Consider the following 21,603-nt stretch of genomic DNA (forward strand, 5'->3'; position numbering starts at 1 on the left):
TCCCATTATATTCTGAGAGATCATTCTTCACTGTCGACTACACCACCAAATTTGGAATTATCTACAAACTTACTCACCATACTTCATACATTCAAGTGCAAACGATTTGTATAAGTAACAAAATGCAGTGGACCCACTATTGATCTTTGCGAGCAGCGCCACTGGTCACAGGTCTCCAAGTTTAATGAATAAATGACAACTGTCACATCCTGTCTCCGATATTCAAGAAAAGTTTGGACCTAAATGGCGAGCTTTCCCTGGATCCCAGGCAGTCTAACCTTGCTAACCTGTCTACCATGTAGAACATTTTGGTTTTCTTACTGAGTTCCATGAAGACAACATCCACTGTCCTGTCTTCATCAATCATCTTCATCACTTCCTCAAATAATTCCACCAAGTCAGTGAGACGTGATCTCCAATGTACAAAGCCGTCTTCTGTTCTTGTTTTTCCAAATGCATATACATCGTTTCCCTCAAAGCCCCCTCCAACAATTTAGTCACCATTGATGTCAGGCTCACCAGTCTATAGTTACCTGGATTTTCCTTAATTTCTGAAATAATGACACTATGTTAGCAACCCTCCACTCTTTTGCCACCTCACCTGTGGAAATCAATGTTACAGATATATCAGAAAAAAGGCTGAGCAATGTCTTTCCGAGCTTCCCACAATATTCTGGGATACAACTGATTCGGTCCCAGGGATTCGTTCACCTTCATATGTTTTAAAATGTCCAACATCTCCTTGTAATATAGATACTTTTCAAGATATCACTATGTATTTCTTCAATCGCTCGCTCTTGTAATCTCTTCTCCATTAAATACTAGGAAAAATACTTGTTTAGTATCTCTTCCACCTCCTATGGTTCCACATACGTAGCCTTACTGATCTTTAAGGTGCCCTATCCTCTCCCTAGTTAATATTTTGCAATTAAAGGATGTGTAGAGTTGCTTCAATGCCTCGTTAACCCTATTTCTAAAGCCATTTCATGGCCACATTTTTCTGGCCCAATTTCCCCATTGACTACACACTTATTACCCTTTTTCTCTTCTCTGGATTCACTTAATCTCATCTCTGTTTACCTGACATATGCCTCCTTCCTTACCCTGACCAGACCATCAATATATCTAGCCATCCAGCACTCCCTGCACCCACCAGCATTGCCCCTCTCATGAATAGGAACACGTTGGCTCTGGACTCTCTGAAACCAAGTTTTGATGGCCTTGCATTTTTCAACCATCCATTTACCTGTGAATAGGGTATTCCAATCAGCCTTTCACAGGGCTCGCCTAACACTTTCAAAATCGGCCTTGTTCAAAGTTAGAACTTTAATGTTTACATCAGGTCTTTCCTATTCCACAACTAATTTAAAACTAATATTTACGTGTAACAGACTTGAATGTTAAATAAACATTTCCTCCCCTCTGTAACAGGTTCGAGAGGCTGAATAGGCTCCTCCTGTCCCTCTGTAATAGACTGGAGAGGGTTCATGGCCTCCTCTTGTCCCTCTGAAATAGACTCAAGAGGCTTCATGGCCTCCTCCTGTCCCTGTGTAACAAATCTGAGACATTAACTGACACAGCAACCCGTGGATTATGAGCAGCCGTTAAACTGTATCTGATGGAGGTCCATCCTTTCTCAGTTACAGAAACACAACCAACACAATGTACTCCAGGTGACCTCTCAGTAACACCTCATACAGCTGCAGCGACACATCCCTTTGTTTTGAATGATTCTGTTGACAAAATGTGCCAATATTCCAACTTTCCACCTTTTCAAGTAGCAACAGGCTAATATGGGCTGAATGGCCTTCTCCTATCCCTCTGTAAGAGTCCCATTGGGATAGAATTGCTTCGGCCTGTTCCTGAGCAGCAATCTCAATGCTCTGTCTCAAGGTTATGAAAGAATTTGATAATAGGGCATTAAAACCAGGAGTGGCCCCACACTGGTCAATAAGTACTGTACTTTGTGTTCAGGTATCGAGAAACTTACCCACCCGACGTTTTTTATGCAGCCGATCTGTTATTTTATAATTGCCTCCTTTCATAAATAGACTGGAACATATATAGACGCATGCAGTGTCCTGTTATTACTCTCACATACAAGTTAATAAAAAGATATAAAGGATTTAAAGATTTATGATCCATTCCTCAGCAACCCTCATCCATTCCATCCAAAACCAGGAAATGAAAAGTGAGGTATTGAATTGGTTAATTGAGTCTATTTGTTCAGTGACTGCGATTAATGCCAATCTCCATGGATTCTAATTCTGCCAGTGGAGGGTTTCCATCTTTTAATGGTAAGTGGGCTCCGTTCAATGTGTCAACCCATAACATGAGCGGGAGCATCACCGACAGCACTGACAGGGATCAGCAGATCCAGAGAGAGGGGGAGGAGAGATTAGAATCTGAGAACATTAGACTGGAATATTCCAGCAATATAAAGAGGAGCTTATCCGATTATGTTTGGAATCTTTCTGCATTTTATTGTTGGTCATTATCATCGCAGATCTATTACGCTTTTCTCATTATTCAATATTTTTATTATCCCTTCCTGGCTGTCATTGGTGTTCCTGGTGAGTGTCACTGTCCAGATTTTGTTTTCTATAAACCAGTTATGACTGTATTATTGTTTTTTCATATAGTCTACACTTCTTGTCACTATTATTTTTTCCTGTTGAATCTCTCAATCTAGATATTCACTCTACAGACCACTACTAACTACGTCAATGAAGGTGTTCAATTACTGTCTCGCTCTCTGCTCTGGCAGTGTGACTCTCGGGTCTCTATGTTGATCTATTCAGTTTCATGGGAGAATCATAATGCATTGTATCATTGCCTTTACTGTTCAGAGCATGGAGGTCAGCGTCTACTGCTCTGGTTACAAACTCCACTTCCTTCCACTGTTTCCATTCCATCCCTGGCCAATATCTGCAGCTGAAGCAGACAAGTCACAACTGTGGGACATCTCTTTGACTATGAGCTGACTCCTGACACCATGCCCTGACCATTTCTAACTTGAAATGCTCACCACCCCAGAATATATCTCACTGGTTTATTCCATCTGCTGTTTGAACCTTGAGCTATGAAATACAGTCTTAATGAAGTTACTAATCTGCTGCTGACGCTCCGGCTTCAAACCTGCCGAAGCAAATCTGATTCGAACGCACACCAAACTCCCATCCCTCTGTCATTCATGTGCACGGTGATGTATATTGCTGTTGAGTCTGGCAATGACTTTATTTTAACATTCTCAAACACTTTATCTCATCTGTCCATGAAATTCCCCACGTTCTCTGTGTTGATTAACAAAAAGCTTGCCAGTTGTTCGTATTTAAAATAGTTTCCTCCATCTGCGTTCCTTCGAAAACAATGAGTTTTGCATTCAACCCCACACACACACACACACACACACACACACACACACACACACACACACACACACACACCAAACCTTCCCATTGCAGGAAGTAATCTGATGCAAGGATAGTATATGATAGTAAAGTTTGCAATACTCTCATGCTGGGCAGATAGTGCAGTTTACTGAGCAACACTCTGGCATGGTCTGCACAGCTCTCCATGCTGGGCTGTCATCTTTTCCCAGTTTATGTTGTTTGTGGTGTTCTGTGGAGCAGATTCAGAATTTGATGCAACAAACCATTACAGCTGATCTGACAACGCCTTTATTCAATGTTCTCATTCTTGTCATTTTACTCAGGAATATCTCACTTCTCCAGTTAGTCCCACTGTCCTATCATTTTCCACATATTTCCACAACATCTTTTCAGTTAATTAACTGTCTGTTTCTGTCTTTAATGTGAATCTCTCTGCCCCTCTGTATCTCACCCTGGCCTTGGGTTTTGGCTCCCTAGTGTATCGACTGCTGGCATTGTTTAGCTCAGAAATACTAAAGTGTTGTGTCAAGCTATTGTTCACTTCCTGGTATGTCCCATGTGATGGTCCATGGACAGGCGTGTTTCAGGAAGTTATGAGATACATCCTTGTAACATGGTCTGTACCTGTGGTTGCCCCTCTCAGGTGACCTTGCGATCATTAACACGAGGAATTCAACTGAGTGAAGGACCAGGCATATTAATTGTGTGACAATGCTGTTACTTTTTAAATAAAACGTTAGCTTCTCATTTTTTTTAGTAAGAGGTCTTAAAGGCCAAACTGCCGACTGAAAACGGCTCAAGTCAATAACTTATGGGGCGTTTAGGGTTTTTAATACATAGTAGTAACAATGGCCAGCTCACACAGACCAGGCTTTCTAGTTTGTTTTTTCTTGTAGCTGTAACAATCACCGGGTGCTTGGGGTCCCAGAGAGGTTGGAGGGTTTAGTAATTTATCCCTAGCTGCTACTCTCTCTAAAGCCTCACTTGATGGTGTTTCCTCCTGGATTGGAGAACTGTATGCAAGAATGCATGTCTGAATGTTCCTTGTTTTCCAAGGGGTGTGTTTAGGTGATGTTAATAGATTGAACAGTTCATTTGTAGAACGTACTGTATCCATTATTCGGTTAAGTTTTCCAATAGTTAAATTATTCTAAATTCCTCTTCATTTTGTATGTATTTTCATTAGAGGATAGTGAGGTAGAGCAACCCTATGGTAGCCAAAGGCCTGATCAGGATCTGTTTAAATACATCCAGGCATTATCTAAATTGGATGAGAATTATGGGGGAGTCTTTTTAATTTCATTTCAGAAAGTGGCTAAACAAGTGCAGCGGCCAGAGAACATGTGGATTTAGTTTATCCAAACAAAGCTGATAGGTATTTGCATCCCTATCGGAGGAGGTGAAGAAAGCCATCTGAAGTGCATATGAGCTTGTGCCAGAAGCCGACAGTGTTTCAGGAATCTAAAATAGCGTCCGTGGTTAAACACATATTGTGTTTGAAAGAATAAAACAAAGTAATTTTGAAAGGTGGGTAAGGGTATTAAAAACAGAGCAAACCTATGACAATCTGAGAGAGACTCTAATTTTGGAGAAGTTCAACAATTCACATCCTGCAGTCGTGAGAACTCGTGTGGAAGAGCAGAGAGTTACAATGGCAAGATTAGAAACTGAAATGGCTGATGATGATTTGGTTCAGAAATCAAAGTTTGGTTTCTGTGAGAGGTTGAGAAGAATGTGTGAGATCTTCTTAAAACATATGCCTGTGAGAGTAAGGTTTACTGGTATAGGCCAGGAGTAGCAGGTGAAGAGGTTATAGCATTAAGAGGTAAAGAAGGATGTAATTATTTTACGCTGAGACATGAGGAGCTATGTCATTCAGAGGGACTATTGGAGAGATGAGAAGTGCTCCGTTATGTAACGTGTGATTAGAGTGTCTAATGGAAACATCAACAGATTTATTCCACAATGGGGAAGGGGGCATTGAGCTTGGTGTTGGCGTTACAACACTTTGGCATTTAAATTACGAATAACATACATGAGAAAAATCTTTATCGTGACCCCTTAAAGTTTTTGGAGAAACTTACGGAGAAAAGTACCAGTCTGTTTCGACTGAGCTCATTCTTGCTGCCATTCAATTTGAAATTATAAAGTTGACAGGGCGAGGAAACTTAAGTTTTGACACGTTGAGGAGACTTGGATGAAGAAAGACAAAGGCATTCTGTGGCAGGAGTAAAATGACTAAAATCGAAACTAGTTGTGAACATTCGTATGCTCACAGTCAATGTAATGTATATGCATTTCAGTCTACTAATAGTGGAAGATTAGGAGGTCGAAAATGAATCCATCTTTGCATATTGAGGTATTATTTTATTACAGATGGAGTTGTGAGGATACTATCACTGTAAAAAGGTTATTTTCTCTTCGATGTTTTTTAGAAGAGAGGTTTTAAAGGCAGAGGTGCAGAACTGCTGTCTGAACACATTTTAAGTAAATAACTGAGAAAGCCTTTAGGTTTTATTAAATTGGTGATAACAATGGAAGGGCAGTGGCCAGCTCTCCCAGACCAGGTTTCCTCGTTTTGTTTTTAGCTGCAGCATCCAGAAGCTGTTCGGGTCCCAGAATGGTTGGAAGTGTCAATACATGATCCCTCACTGCCTTTTTCTCTGAGATCTCTGTTGATGTTCATTTCTCCTGGATAAGAAATTTGCATGTAAGAATCTGTATTTGAATATATCTTTGTGCCAAGCAGTGTATACCAAGAAGGTACTGTATCTATTGTTTGTGTAAGTGTTCCACACATAAGCCATCCTGAAATGTTCTTTTCTTTGATTGCATTTTAACTAAAGCATTTAAATAAATTATATTTTGCTTAATGTCGAGTGGTTTGACCAGTCACAACATATCTGGAAAGCACACTTCACATCTATATTCAAAATAAAGAAAGGTTTGGGTCTAAGCGGCCTTCTTAAAATATTTTGCAGGAATCTGGTCTGGTCCACAACACTTATAGACGAGGGGTTTCTGACTGACTCCTGTTATTGAAAAGTTAGTGCAGCAGCAGGGGATGGTTTGCTGGAGGTTGTGCTGTGAGCTGCCTCAAACATTCAGGGAGACCTGAGGATTTGGTGACCAAACTTTGGATGGAGCATGGGGACTGTAGTTACAACATCTGGGTCTGCAACATGAACAACAAATGGAGCAGAGGCTGCAGAGAGGGGAAGCTTTGAAACAACGCAGTGAGTGTTTGTGGGGAAAGGGATCTGCTGTGTCCACCCCGGATTTTCCAGGAACAGCTTCCCAAGCTCCACTTGACCCAGGAGCAGAGTGTAAGGGGACACAGATTGAACAGGGAGCTGGTCACAGTGCGGTGTCACCTCCTACAACACGACCTGCAGCTTCACACCAGGGGGAAGGATGGTGCTGCCAGTGGCTGTTCGGGTCACAGTTTCATTCAGCTTCTATGTTCTGGAACTTTTCAAACAGAACTGGGTGACATATCCATCATCTGCCAGTATGTTGCCATCAATGTAACCATTCAGTGACAGAGGATATATATGGTGGATGAGGTAAATACGTTGTTTCACCCTCAGCAGGGAACTGCCGGGTGTATCCACAATAGTGGGATTCCCAATGGTGTACATGGCATCTGCGGAGTAGCCATGTCAATGGGGAGAGGTAGAGGAACTGAAGGAGCACTCTCTGTATTAATGTTGCAGCATGCCCATCACAGTACATCATGTTGGTGAATACCCCTGTCCAGACAGCAACCACAGCCTCTTCATTCACAAGCAGGCAGCCATTCCCATCGTCTTCGGGTCTCCATGTAGGAAGGAGTGAATGTATCTTGGATAAAGGCCAACCCCTTGATACACGTTTGAAAACAGCATCCCCCATCACCAACCAAACACTTCAAAACATTCCATGTGTACGGAGAACAATGAGGTCACTTGGAGCATCAAGGAGCAGATGATCAGGGATAGAGCAAAACCTCCCATGTCTGAACGGGTCTGAGTGAACCCCCCAGTACACAGTATCATTAATCCCTATAATCCCTCTCCATTTCAGTAACATACTGCCTTCCATTATTCCTGTAAATGAAATGACAGATTATATCATGTTATATTGCAGCTGCCAAATTATTCTCCATTGCCTTTACCTCTCTGTATCTATCTGTACACCCTCCGCCCTCTCTTGATATTTAATCTCTTGCTTATCATAGCAACATGATCAAACTCAGTATCTCTATATCTGTTCCATCCTCCTGATCATTGAAATAGATTGTAAATAGTTGAGGACCCAGCACTGGTCACTGTGTGACTCCACTCGTGACGTTCTGACAAACTGATTAAGACTGATTTATCCGGAGATCCTCCTTCCTGTTTGATACATAATCCTCCCCCATTACTGTGGAACACAGTCGTAAAGCTGAATATGAACAAGGAACATCAGTCAGGAATCCAACCCTTCGAACCTGCTCCGCCATGGAATACAATCATGGTTGATGTCATCGTGGCCTCTATTCCACATCCCTGCTATCTCTCAATTCTCAAACTGTCATCTGTTATTGTAGACTTCGCCACATGAAAAAATATCCACTCCACAGCTGCACTTTCAATTACGTTTAGCATTTTACAGACCTCAATGAGCTCTCCTTTTATTCTTATGAACTCGACAGTATAGGCATAAACTGCTCAATTTCTCTTCATAAGACAAACACTTCAAATATGGAATCATTCTAATGAAGCTCTTCTGAATTGCCTCCAATAGAAACACCTCATTCTGCAGGACACCCAAACTGTACTCCAGTTGCTGCCTCACTAACGCCTTGCATAGCTACAGCAACACTCCCTACCTTTCTACTCTATCCTTTTACAAATAAACGATGAAGTTATGCTTACATTCCTCATTACTTCAAGTACCCGCAAGCAAGTTTTCTGTGATATGCAAACAGACACCCAGCTCCCTCTGCACTTAAACACTTTGACGTTTCTCTCCATTTCGATAATAATTTGCCTTTTTATTAGACTGGCCAACTTGAATAACCCCATATTTATCCACTTTAATTTTCATTGCCAAATATTGGCCCATTCACCCAGCCTATCCATTTAGTTTTTAAATCTCTTGCATCATCATTCCGAAGTAATTTCCCACCAATGTTAGTGTCATCTGAAAATGTGACTATAGTATTTTCTGGAGCTCAAAACGTGATGCTGGAAAAGGGCAGCAGGTCAGGCAGCATCAAAGGAACAGGAGAATCGACGTTTCGGGCATCAGCCCTCCTGTTCCTTGGATGCTGCCTGACCTGCTGCACTTTTCCAGCAACATATTTTCAGCTCTGATCTGCAGCATCTGCAGTCCTCACTTTCTCCTTCCTATAGTATTTTCTATCCCGTCAACCGAGTAATAATGTCGATCACAAATGGTTGAAGCATGAGAACTGAAATCTATGGCATCCAACAAATTGCATTTTCCAATATAAAATGACACAGTTAATTCATCTGACTGCATTTTGTTAGTTAACCAATCCTCCATCCAAGCCAATAAATTACTCCTAAACCGATGCTGAAAGATCTTACCACTCACTCTTTGGAGAAGGGACGTATCTGAATCCTTCACGAAGACCAGATATATTCCATTTCCAGGATTCCCATTATTCACCTTGTTTGTCACATCTTTAAATAACTCAACAAAACACTTCAATCATGATTTATCCTTTGTAAAACCATATTGATTCTGATGAATTGTGGTTTATGTTTGCAAATGTCCACAACAATGGATTCTAATAACTTGCCTTAAATTACAATACTTTATTGTTACATTTTACTCCCTAATGTATACAGTTATTAAAAGTTCTTCCCTTTCTAAAACCTTTACGTTTTTGTTGAATTCCTGTTTGATGGGCAAAAGGGTTTTAAGAGATGTGCTCCAATTGCTGTATAAGCGGTATGTGTGGCTGACTGGACTCATCATCCTGCTGGTGTACAAAATCGATGGGATGAAGTCTTTCTGGTGTTCCCATGTTGTCATCTCCAAGGCCAGAATGACCACCTCCTGTTGATGCGTTAGAGGGGTGGGGGATTATGGAATCTTCCCGTTGCTGTGTAACATTTTGAGGGTCTGATGGGTCTTCTCATATTTCTCCATAACAGGTGAATATACTGAACGGTCTCCTCATGTATCCCAGAGATGGGACGAAGGGAGGGATTGGTCTTCTCTTGTTCCCATACAACAGACACGTGTCTGAATTACCTCCTCCTTTCCCATGAAATAAGTTTCAGATAGTTTTTATCCTTATCCAATTCTCTTGCAACAGACTCGGTGGGTCTGAATGGTCTCCTGTTATCCCAGTGTTACAAATCTACAGTCACTGTGTAACCGCTTTTAGTTCCTATGTCACGGAATTGAGGAGGCTGAATGGGCTGATCCAGTTGCTGTGTAATAGGATACAGGTGCTGCATGGCCAACTCTGGGGCCAGTGTTATAGATTCAAGGGGCTGATTGGCCTCCTCCTGTAAATATGCATTCAGCTCCAGGGGCTGAACAGCCTTGTCCTCTTCTAGTGTAATAGGGTCAAAGGCCTGAATATCCTTCTGTTGTTCCTGTGTAACAAGCTGGAGAACGGAATGGATTCCTCCATTATCTGTGTAATTCTCTTCAGTTGATGACTCCTTCCTGTCATCTATGTTGAAATAAGATCTTCTTTCATTTTTTGTAAACTCCAATGGCTATTGGATCAACGTGATTATCCTTTCGTTATAAGCTAGCACCTTCATTGCAGGAATCAGTTGAGGGAACCATCTCTGAGCTGCTTCCAATATAACAACATCCTTTCTTCATTGAAGAGATTAAATCTGTACACCCTACTCCAGATGTGATCTCACTAAGATCCTGTACAGCAGCAGCAACACTTTACCAGCCTGCTGTAAGGTTCCCACCCACGTTAGGGCTGTCTCAGCTCTCTGGGGGAATACAGAGCATTTATGAACGATCATTGTCCTTCTCTACTCCACGAGGATAACGGGAGATCTGGAGAAAATGTCACAATGGGGCTTAAGAAGATCATAAATGATGTGGCAAGATGATCTCTAACATTAATCTCACCAAAGCCCACGTCGCTCAGATTCTACAGAGTCTTGTAATGTAGACCGTAAAAACAGCAAGGAGGAGCAAACATTGATGAGAGTTATATATCAAAGTGAAAGCTGCAATACAAATGTTGGGCAGGTTATAAAACAGGAAAATGGGATATACACATTTGTGGGTACTGCAGTAATAACGTACTGTTTACATTATATCTAAACTGTGTTAACACAACTGAATGCTAATGCTGGGAAAAAATGGATTTCATGAACATGTGTTAGATGGTGGCATTAACATTTTGTCGAGCTCGGAGCTGGAGATCAGGTTATTTAGGAATTGGTGTTGGATGATCAGAAAAGCTAATTGGAAACTTTGCTGTAAAGGACCTTTTGGGAACAGTGACCACAATGCATTGTTTTTCTTTTATGCTGTTTGAGTACACGATAGTGTTTGTTTTATTTGAAGTCACTGTTATAAATCTGAATCGTGCAAGCCCTGAAGGTGTGAGGAGAAAGTGGGCACTGCAGCTGCTGGAGATCAGTGGCGCTGGAAAAGCACAGTCAGGCATCGTACTAGGAGCAGGAGCATTGACGTTTCGGACACAACCCTTTATCAGGAATGAGGCCGCTGGGTCAAGGGAGCTGAGGGATAAATGAGAAGGGGGTGTGGCAGGAGGCAGGTAGTTTAGGAATGCGATAGGTAGATGAAGGTGTTGTTGAAAGTGATAGGTGATGAAGGGAGACAGAACGCCTCATCTACTGCATCCTTTAAACTCAGTGTGGTCTTCTCTACATTGGTGAGACATACGTGGATCATTTCAGAGAACATCGCTGGAACAGCCACATTGACCAACTCCACCACCTTGTGGCTAAACACTTTAACTCTCCTTTCCACTCTGGCAAGGACATGAGAGTCCTGGGCCTCCTCCATCGCCAAACCCTAACCACCCAAAGCATGGATGAAGAAAGGTTCCTCTTCTACCTTGGGACCCTCCAACCACAGGGGATTAATGTAGGTTTCACCAGTTTCCCCATTTCCCCTAACTCCACCCTTATACCAGTCCAATATTCCAACTGAGCACACTTCCCCTTTTGAACGTTCCAATGTGTTCATCTTCCTTCCCATCAATCTGGTCCACCCTCCTCTCTGACCTAACCCTTTCAGTCTCACCTTTAACTACCTATTAGGTCAATGGAAGCAGCTTAGAAAAATGTCAAGTGTTGTAGTAAGCCAGTGGATTCAGAGAAATATAGAACCCAGGAACAGATGACCAAGAAACTGAGAAGGAAATCAAAAAGAGAAACAGCTTGCAGACAAAATAAAACCTTAAAGACTGCTAAAGAAAATAATAAAGACTGCTAAAGTAAAACATAAAGACTGCTAAAAAAAGACTGCTTTAAAAAAACGTACATCAGTGTATGAAACAAAAGTAAAAACAAGGTCAAATGTGGAACAGTAGGTGTGCGGACAGGGTAATTTATTGTAGAGAACAGAGAAATCACAGGGGAAAGAAACAGGTTCTTTGTGTCTATCTTCAAGGCAGAATATCCAGAAATTCTCCCAGAAATACCAAGTGACCATGGGACTTGTGTAAGTAATGTCTAAGACCATTCTTATCAGTGTTGAGGTCATCTTTTAAAAGGAAGCTGGATTGAGTATTTATTAATCTGACGGATAAGATGGACTTCATTAAAGAATTTCAGAGGAAGCAAAAATAGACGTATTGATTGCATCTCAGATTTTCATGTTATTTTCCAATACAATCCGGAAGATATTTAGCCAATTTGGATATGGCAAAAGTTATAAATATTATCCAATATTTAAAGAAAGGATAAAGATGGAGAGTGGTGAACTACAGATCAGTTAACTTGTAATCCGCGGTCAGGTGTCTCTTCGGCTGAATTACAAAGAACGTGTTACTGGATATATAGAAGGTAATGGGAAAACTGGGGAGGATGATAATGCATCGATGAAACGAAAACCATAAGTGACAAACATTTTTTGGAATGGTTTGAAGATGATTCTTGTGGATGTAGGCAACAAGGTGCTAATGGATAGCGTATCGTTAGATATTCAGGAGGAACTTTCTTTAAGAACTCTCCCACTAACATCATAAGAAAAGTTAAAGTGAAAGGAATTGGGAAGAACGCATGCAAATAGGAAACTAAAAATTAGGTTTACATTCATGTGAATGTAATTGGAATATAGAAGATGTCATGCACCAGCTGCATATAGTGTTGCTGAGACTAAACTTAGAGTATTGTGTACCGTTTGGAGTCCCAATCGAAGATAGAATATACTGACTACAGAGGAACTGCAAAAGGTATTTTCCAGACTAATCAATAAAATGGCAAGATTGTCTGATGGGGAAACTCAGCCTGTGAAATCGAGTTCAAAACATGAGAGGCGATTGTAGTGAAACTTAGAAACTTAGGAACATTGAGGGGACTGAATAACAGAGAGACATGGAGAAATGCAAAACAGGCGAGATTAGGGAGAATCCCACGATATTCTGCACGGAAAAGTAGAACAGAATAATCAGCAAACAGTTAGTGTCCATTAGAAACCAAAGGGGCAATCAGTGCGTCAACCCGGAGAAAATTGATAGATTGTTACATGAAAACATCACAGCTGTTTTACTTGGGAGAAGGAGGATGCAGGTACAGAATTCAGGAAGATGGACTGGAAAGCTCTTGGAAAGAGATTGATGTAAAATACGAGCGGCGGTTTGAGGATTTGTATGGTATAAAATTGGACCAATCTGCAGGTATCGATACTGTTGGAGTCAAGGGAGGAAAGACCCTGACTGGAAATTTTAATTAGAATCTGACCATAGGGGAGGTGCCAGAGGACTGGAGAGCAGCTAATATGATTCCAAATTCACAGTAAGGGTGGTAGAGATTTTCCAAGGTAACTATAGATGAGCGAGTACTAGATCACTGTTGAGGAAACTACTGGAGAAAATAGAGAAGGAGAAAATTGAACTCCAATCAGAGTCGCAAGGTTTGATCAGGGATAACCATCATGACTTTATCAGAGTGAAGTCGCATCTATTGAATTTGATTGAATTACTTTGAGGAGGTCGCTTATTTAGTTTTGCAGCAAGGCCTTTGACAAAGTTCCGCATGGGAAACTGAAAAACATAAGGTAAAATCTCACAGTATCAAGGGTAACTTGAAAAATTACAATGAAAATTGTCTTAGTGTCAGGAGTCAGAGGGTGGTGGGAGAAGGCTGTTTGTGTGACTGGAGACCAGTGTCCCCTGGTGTACCACAGGGATCAGTACTGTGTCCCTTATTGTTTGTAGCATTCATAAATGGTATAGGTGTGAATCTGGAGGCGGGAGGCGGGGGGCGGGGGGCGGGGGGGGGGTGGAGTGGTGGGAGTTGTGATAAGTAAGTTTGTGTTTGACAAAAAGATTGGCCGGGTGGTTGGCAGTGAGGAGGACGTTCTGATTTTACAGGAAAATACAAGTGGAATGATCAGATGGACAGATCAATGGCAGATGGAATGTGATCCCGATAAATATGAGGTGATGTACTTTGGAAGGAGGAACCAGACATGGGGTGTACACAATGATTGGCAGCACAATAGGGAGCTCACAGGGTGTTTCTCCACACATCCCTGAATGTGACTGAACAGGGTAATGGACTAGTTAAGAATTGAGCCTTGGGTGGAGCGTTTATTATTCAGGGAGTAGATTATAAGTGCTATACAGGGCTTGGTTTAGTCCATGATGGAGTACTGTATGTCGGTCTAGGAGCCTCATTATAAGGAAGGATGTGATTGTACTGGAGGAGGTTGCAGAGGAGATTCATCAGGATGTTCCCTGGGATGGAGCATATCAGCTATGGGGAGAGGTTGGATAAGCTCGGGTTGTTTACTTTAGAGCAGAGGAGGCTGCGGGGGGATGTGATTCAGAAGGCTAAGTTAACAAGGGGCATGTACAGGGTGGATAGACAGCAACTGTTCCTTTTAGACAGAGGGTCAAGAACAAGGGAGCACACCTTAAAGTGAAGGGTTTGAGGTTCAGAGAGGATTTAAAGATTACTTTTTTTTTCACCCAGAGGGTGTTGAGTTCTGGAATGTACTTCCTGAGAAGGGAGTTATCACAGCTAACCTCTCAACCGTTAACTTGGACGAGCACTTGGAAGTGTTGGAAAGTGGGACTAATATAGATCGTGCTGTATTTCTGTTGGTACAGAGACTATGCTCCTGTGTGTGTATGATGTGGAGCTGAGCAGCTTAAGGCAGGAATTGATAGGTTTCTGAAGATATTGTTCACAAAGGTTATAAAAGTGAACTGTTATAGCTTGTCAAATTATGTCAAGGTGAGAAGTATGACAAAACAGTGCAGGTTCCTTCGAGTATGAAACCAGAGAATGGAGAATGGGAAACAGGGAAATGGCAAAACTATGAATCCACAACTTCAGTTCTGTTTTCACAGAACTTTCTGACAATACCAGGAAAACCCAGTCTGGTATGGAAAACTAAATAGTACATGGAACATAGAACATAGTAAGTAAATGGTTTGGGAGAAATTATTGGGACTGAAAATAATGGTCATAGACAACACTAACATAGATTTATGAAATGGGTATTATTTATGAGATACATACTGGAAGACAAATGAAAGAGAAGCAATGGATGTAAAACATGTGGATTTTCAGAAAAATTTTGATAAACCTCCAAGCCCAGTTTGCAAAATCAAATCTTAGTGGATTGGGGCGAATATATGGACAAGCTTCTACAGTGGGACAGCTGGCAGGAAACAGTGAATAGAAATAAACAGACTTGTGAAGCAACAGCCTGACCTTGTATTTAAGGTCAGATTCTGTGAGAATGAGTATGTCCCAGACACCCCATCACCTTCCCCGGACATCTCCTGTTTCACCAGCAGGACAGACACAGCAGACGTGGTGGCAAAATGGGATACAGCTGGAAGGGAATTGCTCTTGGAGTCCTCAACAGTGACTCTGTATCCCATGAAGTCTCATGGCATTACTTTACACATGGGAAAGGAAACCTCCTGCTGATTACCATGTACCAGCCTCTCTCAACTGATGAGTCAGTACTCCTCCATGCTGACCAACACTTGGAGAAAGCGCTGAGGGTCGCAAAGGCACAAAATGTACTCTGGGTGGGGGATTTCAATGTTCACAATAGGAGTGGTTCAGCAGCAGCATTACTGATCGAGCTGGTTGGGTCCAAAAGGATATAACTTCTCGACTTGGTCTGCGGCAGGTGGTGAAGGAACCAACAAGAGGGAAAAGCCATACTTGACCACAGCCTTACTAACCTGTCAGTTACAGAAGTATCGGTCCATGACAGTATCGGTAAGAGTAACCACCGCATAGTTATTGTGGAGACAAAGTCACACCTTCACATTGAGAATAACCTCCACAATTTTGGGTGGTACTGTCACCGTGCTAAATAGGACAGACTTTGAACAGATCTAGCAGCTCAAGTCGGGGTTTTCATAAGGTGCTGTGGGTCATCAATAGCAGCAGAATTGTACTCCAGCACAAACTCATGGCCTGGCATATCCCCCTCACAACAATTACCATCAAGCCAGAGGATCAACGTTGGTCCAATGGAGTATGCAGGAGGGCAGGAGCAGCACTGGGAATACCTGAAAATGAGGTGTCAGCCTGGTGAAGCCACCAACCATGACTCCCTGCGTGCCAAACAGCATAAGCAGTAAGTGATAGACAGAGCTACGTGATCCCACAAGCAATGGTTCAGATCTCAGCTCTGCATTCCTTCCACTTCTCGTTGAGAATAGTTATGGACAATTAAACAAGTCATTGGAGGAGGAGATTCCACAAGTCTCCCCATCCTTAATGATGGAATAGCCCGGCACTTCAGTGCAAAAGATAACTTTCATGAATTTGCAATAATCTTCAATCAGAAGTGCTGAGTGGATGATCCATCTCAGCCTCCTCCAGTGGTCCTCAGCAATCAAGTTACCAGTCATCAATCAATTTGGTTCAGTCCACGCAACATCCAATTCAGTTGGAGACACTGGATACTCCAGAGGGTACATACCCTGACAACATTCTGGCAATAGTACTGAAATGTTGTTCTCCAGACCTTGTCACTGCCCTCACCAAGCTGTTCGAATACCGTTACAACAACGACATTTCCCCGATTACGTGGAAAATTACCCCAAGTATCTCCTATGCATAAAAAGCAGACCAAATCCAATCCGGCCAATTACCACCCCATCAGTCTACTCTCGATCATCAGTAAAGTGGTGGAAGGTGTCAGGGCTTTAAAGCAGCACCTGCTCAGCAATAACTGGGTCAATGATGCCCAGTTTAGGCTCTACCAGGGCCACTCAGCTCCTGATCTCATTACCTTGGTTCAAACATGGATAAAAGAGCTGAATTCCATAGGTGGGGTGAGAGCGATAGCCCTTTAAAACAAAGCTGCCTTCGACCAAGTGTGGTATCAAGGGGCCTTAGCAACACTGCAATCAATGGGTATCAGGGGCAAACTCCCCGCTGGTTAGAATCATACCTGACACATCGGAAGATGGTTATGGTTGATAAAGGCCAGTCATCTCAGCTCCAGGACAAGTCTGTAGGAGTTGCTCGGGCAGTGGTCTAGGCCCAAACATCTTCAGGGTTTTTTCATTAATGGCCTTGCCTCTACTATAAGGTTAGAAGCAGGGATGTTCGCTAATGATTGTACAATGCTCAGCAATGATTGTTGCTCCTCAGATACTGAAGCAGGCCATGTCCAAATGTGACAAGATTTGGACAGTATCCAGGCTGACAAGTGGCAAGTAATATTCATGCCACACAAATGCCACACCGTGACCATCACCACTAAAATACAATCTAACCACTGCTGCTTGGCATTCAATGGTGTTCCTGTCACTGAATCCACAGTGGACAGCAGCAGTTCAACAAGGCAGCTCACCACCACCTTCTCAAGGGCAACTAGGGGCACGCAATAAATGCTGGCCCAGCCAGTCACACCCAGATTCAGGAAATAAATATAATTTTTTTAATAAGTCACAGAGGAAGGTTGCTGGGATAGAACAGAGATCGGTGCTCAGGCCCCACCTATTCACAATACCCATTAAACATTTGGTTGCAGGAATCAAATACAATATATCTCAACCTGCTGACAGAACTAAAGGATGTTGGATTGTGTGTGGGTGATGAGGATGTAAAAAAGCTTCAAAGTGACTAAGCCAAGTGGAGTGAATGGGCAAATACGTGGTAGATGGAGAGCAACGTGGGGAGAGGTGACAGTGTGCCCTTTGGTGGGAACAATAGATTGGAAGCCTATCGTTTGAAAAGGGATTGTTTGAAACATGTTGATCTACAAAGGGACATAGGTTCCTGTTTGTTGTTCCCTTCTACGCAGCCTCCGAGGTCCCTGCAGCGCAGTGAGATCTGAACCCAGAACTCAATACAGGGAATGGCACTGACACACTGACCAGTGTACATAGACCTACCAAGTGGGGAGCTGTAACATTGCAAAGGATCTGGATCTCCCTGTACACCAGACACCTAAAGCAATATTGCAGGGAAGAAAGCAATTAAGAAGATCAATGAAGTGCTGACCTTCATTTCAGGGGGATTTGTTCCAGGAGTAAGGGTATCTTACTGCAGCCATACAGGGCCTTGGTGACTCCCCATCTCAAACACTGTCCAGTATTGTGTGCAGGTTTGGTCTCTACCTCATAAAGCACAAACCTGACATTGAGGGAGTGCAGTGAAGGACGACCAGACCGATCTTTGTGATGACAGGTTTGTTGTGGGAGCAGAGTTTGGGGCGACAGGGCCTGCATTCCATGGGGTTTAGGAAAATGGGTGGAGATCTCAGTGAGATATATAAAGCTCTGACAGGGTGAGACGGATTGGAAGCAGGGATAATAATTCCCCTGGCTGTGGTGTCTGAAACAAGGCTCCACAGTATTAGGTACAGACAGACCATCCTGCAATGATATGACAATAAATGTCTGCACTCAGCGACTGGTGAACCTGGGGAATGCGCTCGAACCTGGAAGCCAAGCCACTGAATATAATAAAGGATTTAGAGACAGTAAAGGAATGGTGGGAGAGAAGGAGAACGATATGGAAATAAAGGGCAAGGTATCATTATATTGAATTGGGTAGCAAACTCGATGGACCAAAGGAACGACTGCACTTCCTACGTTATAGCTTCCCAAGGTTAATCACATTAACGGATATATTCATTGTGTGGGATAAGTGCATTGAGGAGATGTTTGAACATGAACAACAATGAGGAAGGCTCAATGTGATGTATGGCCTACTCCATTCCTGATGTTTCTGTGCAGTCTGTGGGAAAGCTCTGTAAATGTTTGAGAGGGAGAGGGTACAGTCAGAAGTGACAGTATTTCTGTTGAATAAAGGGAACTATGGAGCTATGAGGGAGGAGCTGGCCAAAGTTCAATGGTGCAATACTTTAGCAGGGATGACCGTGGAGGAACAATGGCGGATATTTCTGTGTATAATGCAGAAGTTGCAGGATCAGTTCATTCCTAAAAGGAAGAAAGATCCCAGGAGGAGGCATGGGTGGCCATGGCTGATGAGGGATGTTAAGAAACATATAAAGTTAAAAGAGAAAAAGTATAACATAGCAAATATAAGTGGGAAAACTGAGGACTGGGAAGCTTTTAAAGAGCAACAGAGGATTACTAAGAAGGAAATACGCAGAGGAAAAATGAGGTACGAAGGGAAACTGGCCAATAATATAAAGGAGGATTGTAAATGCTTTTTTAGGTATGTGCAAGGCAAAACAATGGTTAGGAGTAAAATTGGGCCCTTGAAGACGGAAACAGAAGTGTATATTTGCGGGGAACAAAGAAATGGCAGAAGAATTAAATTGGTACTTCAGATCTGTGCTCACTGGGGAAGACACAAGCAATCTCTCTGAGGTAACAGTGGCTGAAGGACCTGAACTTAAGGGAATTTATATTTGCCAGGAATTGGTGTTGGAGAGACTGTTAGGTCTGAAGGTTGAAAAGTCTCTGGGGCCTGATGGTCTACATCCCAGGGTACTGAAGGAGGTGGCTCGAGAAATTTTGGATAGATTCGGGGTCAGTTCCTGCAGATTGGAGGGTGTCTAATGTTATATCACTTTTTAAGAAAGATGGGAGAGAGATAGCAGGAAATTATAGACCAGTTAGTCTGACCTCAGTGGTGGGAAAGATGCTGGAGTCTATTATAAAGGATGAAATTACGACACATCTGGATAGTAGTAACAGGATAGGTTGGGCAGCATGGATTTATGAAGGCGAAATCATGCTTGACTAATCTTCTGGACTTTTTTGAGGATGTAACTCTGAAGATGGATGAGGGAGATCCAGTAGATGCAGTGTACCTGGACTTTCAGAAAGCTTTTGAAAAAGTCCCACATAGGAGGTTAGTGAGCAAAATTAGGGTACATGGTATTGGGGGCAAAGTACTAGCTTGGATTGAAAATTGGTTGGCTGATAGGAAACAAAGGGTTGTGATAAATGACTCCATTTCGGAATGGCAGGCAGTGACCAGTGGGGTACCACAGGGATCCGTGCTGGGACTTCAGCTTTTTACAATATATGTTAATGATATAGAAGATGGTATCAGCAATAACATTAGCAAATTTGCTGATGATACAAAGGTGGGTGGCAGGGTCAAATGCAATGAGGATGTTAGGAGATTACAGGGTGACCTGGACAAGTTAGGTGAGTGGGCAGATGCATGGCAGATGCAGTTTAATGTGGATAAGTGTATGGTTATCCACTTTGGTGGCAAGTACAGGAAGGCAGATTACTACCTCAATGGAATCAATTTCGGTAAAGGGGCAGTACAGAGAGATCTGGGTGTTCTTGTCCACCAGTCAATGAAGGTAAGCATGCAGGTACAGCAGGTAGTGAAGAAGGCTAATAGCATGCTGGCCTTCATAACAAGAGGAATTGAGTATAGAAGCAAAGAGCTTCTCCTGCAGCTGTACAGGGCCCTGATGAGACCACACCTGGAGTACTGTGTGCAGTTCTGGTCTCCAAATTTGAGGAAAGAAATTCTGGCTATTGAGGGAGTGCAGCGTAGGTTCACGAGGTCAATTCCTGGAATGGTGGGATTACATTACACTGAAAGACTGAAGCGACTGGGCTTTTATATCCTTGAGTTTAGAAGACTGAGAGGTGATCTGATTGAGACATATAAGATTATGAAAGGATTGGATATTCTGGCAGCAGGAAACATGTTTCTGCTGATGGGTAAGTGCCGAATCAGAGGACACAGCTTAAAAATACGGGGTAGACCATTTAGGACAGAGATGAGGAAACACTTCTTCACCCAGAGAGTGGTGGCTGTGTGGAATGCTCTGTCCCAGAGGGCAGTGGAGGCCCAGTCTCTGGATTCACTTAAGAAAGAGTTGGATAGAGCTCTCAAAGATAGTGGAATCAAGGGTTATGGAGATAAGGCAGGAGGAGGATAATGATTAGGAATGATCAGCCATAATCATAGTGAATGGTGGTGCAGGCTCGAAGGGCAGAATGGCCTACTCCTGCACCTATTGTCTATTGTCTATTGTCTGTTGTTGTCACAAGCTCTCAGATGTTAGGAAGGTCGTCTCTGTAGAGTCAACAGGACTGTGTTTCCCGTTCCCTTTTTCCGATACTGAGGCTGGGGCTGGGTGATCTGTCCAGGTTTATCCTTTAAGACCTCAGAGCAGTTTGATACAATAGAGTGTCTTGCTTGGCTGATTCAGAGATCATTGAAAAGTTGTATCCTATATCTATGAGTCTGCAGTCACAGATAATCATAGATAATCATAGATAACAAACAGCAATGGACCCAGACTCCAGTCTGACAAGCATCCTTCCACTAAACCCTCTGCTTCCTACCAACAACCCAACTGTGTATCCAATTGGCCAGTTCCCCCAGCATTCCACGTCATGCAACCTTCCAGAGCAGCCTACCATATGGAACCTTATCAAAGGCCTTACTGAAATCCATAGAGACTACTTCTACCGCTCTGTCCTCGTCAACCTTTCTGGTCACTTCATCAACGAACTCTAACAAATGTCGCAAGCATGATCGCCCACTCACAAGTCTGTGCTGACTGCTCCGAATCAAACCCTGTGTAAGTAATGGGTGCAGTCAAT

Source organism: Chiloscyllium punctatum, chromosome 50 (assembly GCF_047496795.1).
Source record: "Chiloscyllium punctatum isolate Juve2018m chromosome 50, sChiPun1.3, whole genome shotgun sequence".
In the NCBI taxonomy this organism is placed as follows: Eukaryota; Metazoa; Chordata; class Chondrichthyes; order Orectolobiformes; family Hemiscylliidae; genus Chiloscyllium; species Chiloscyllium punctatum.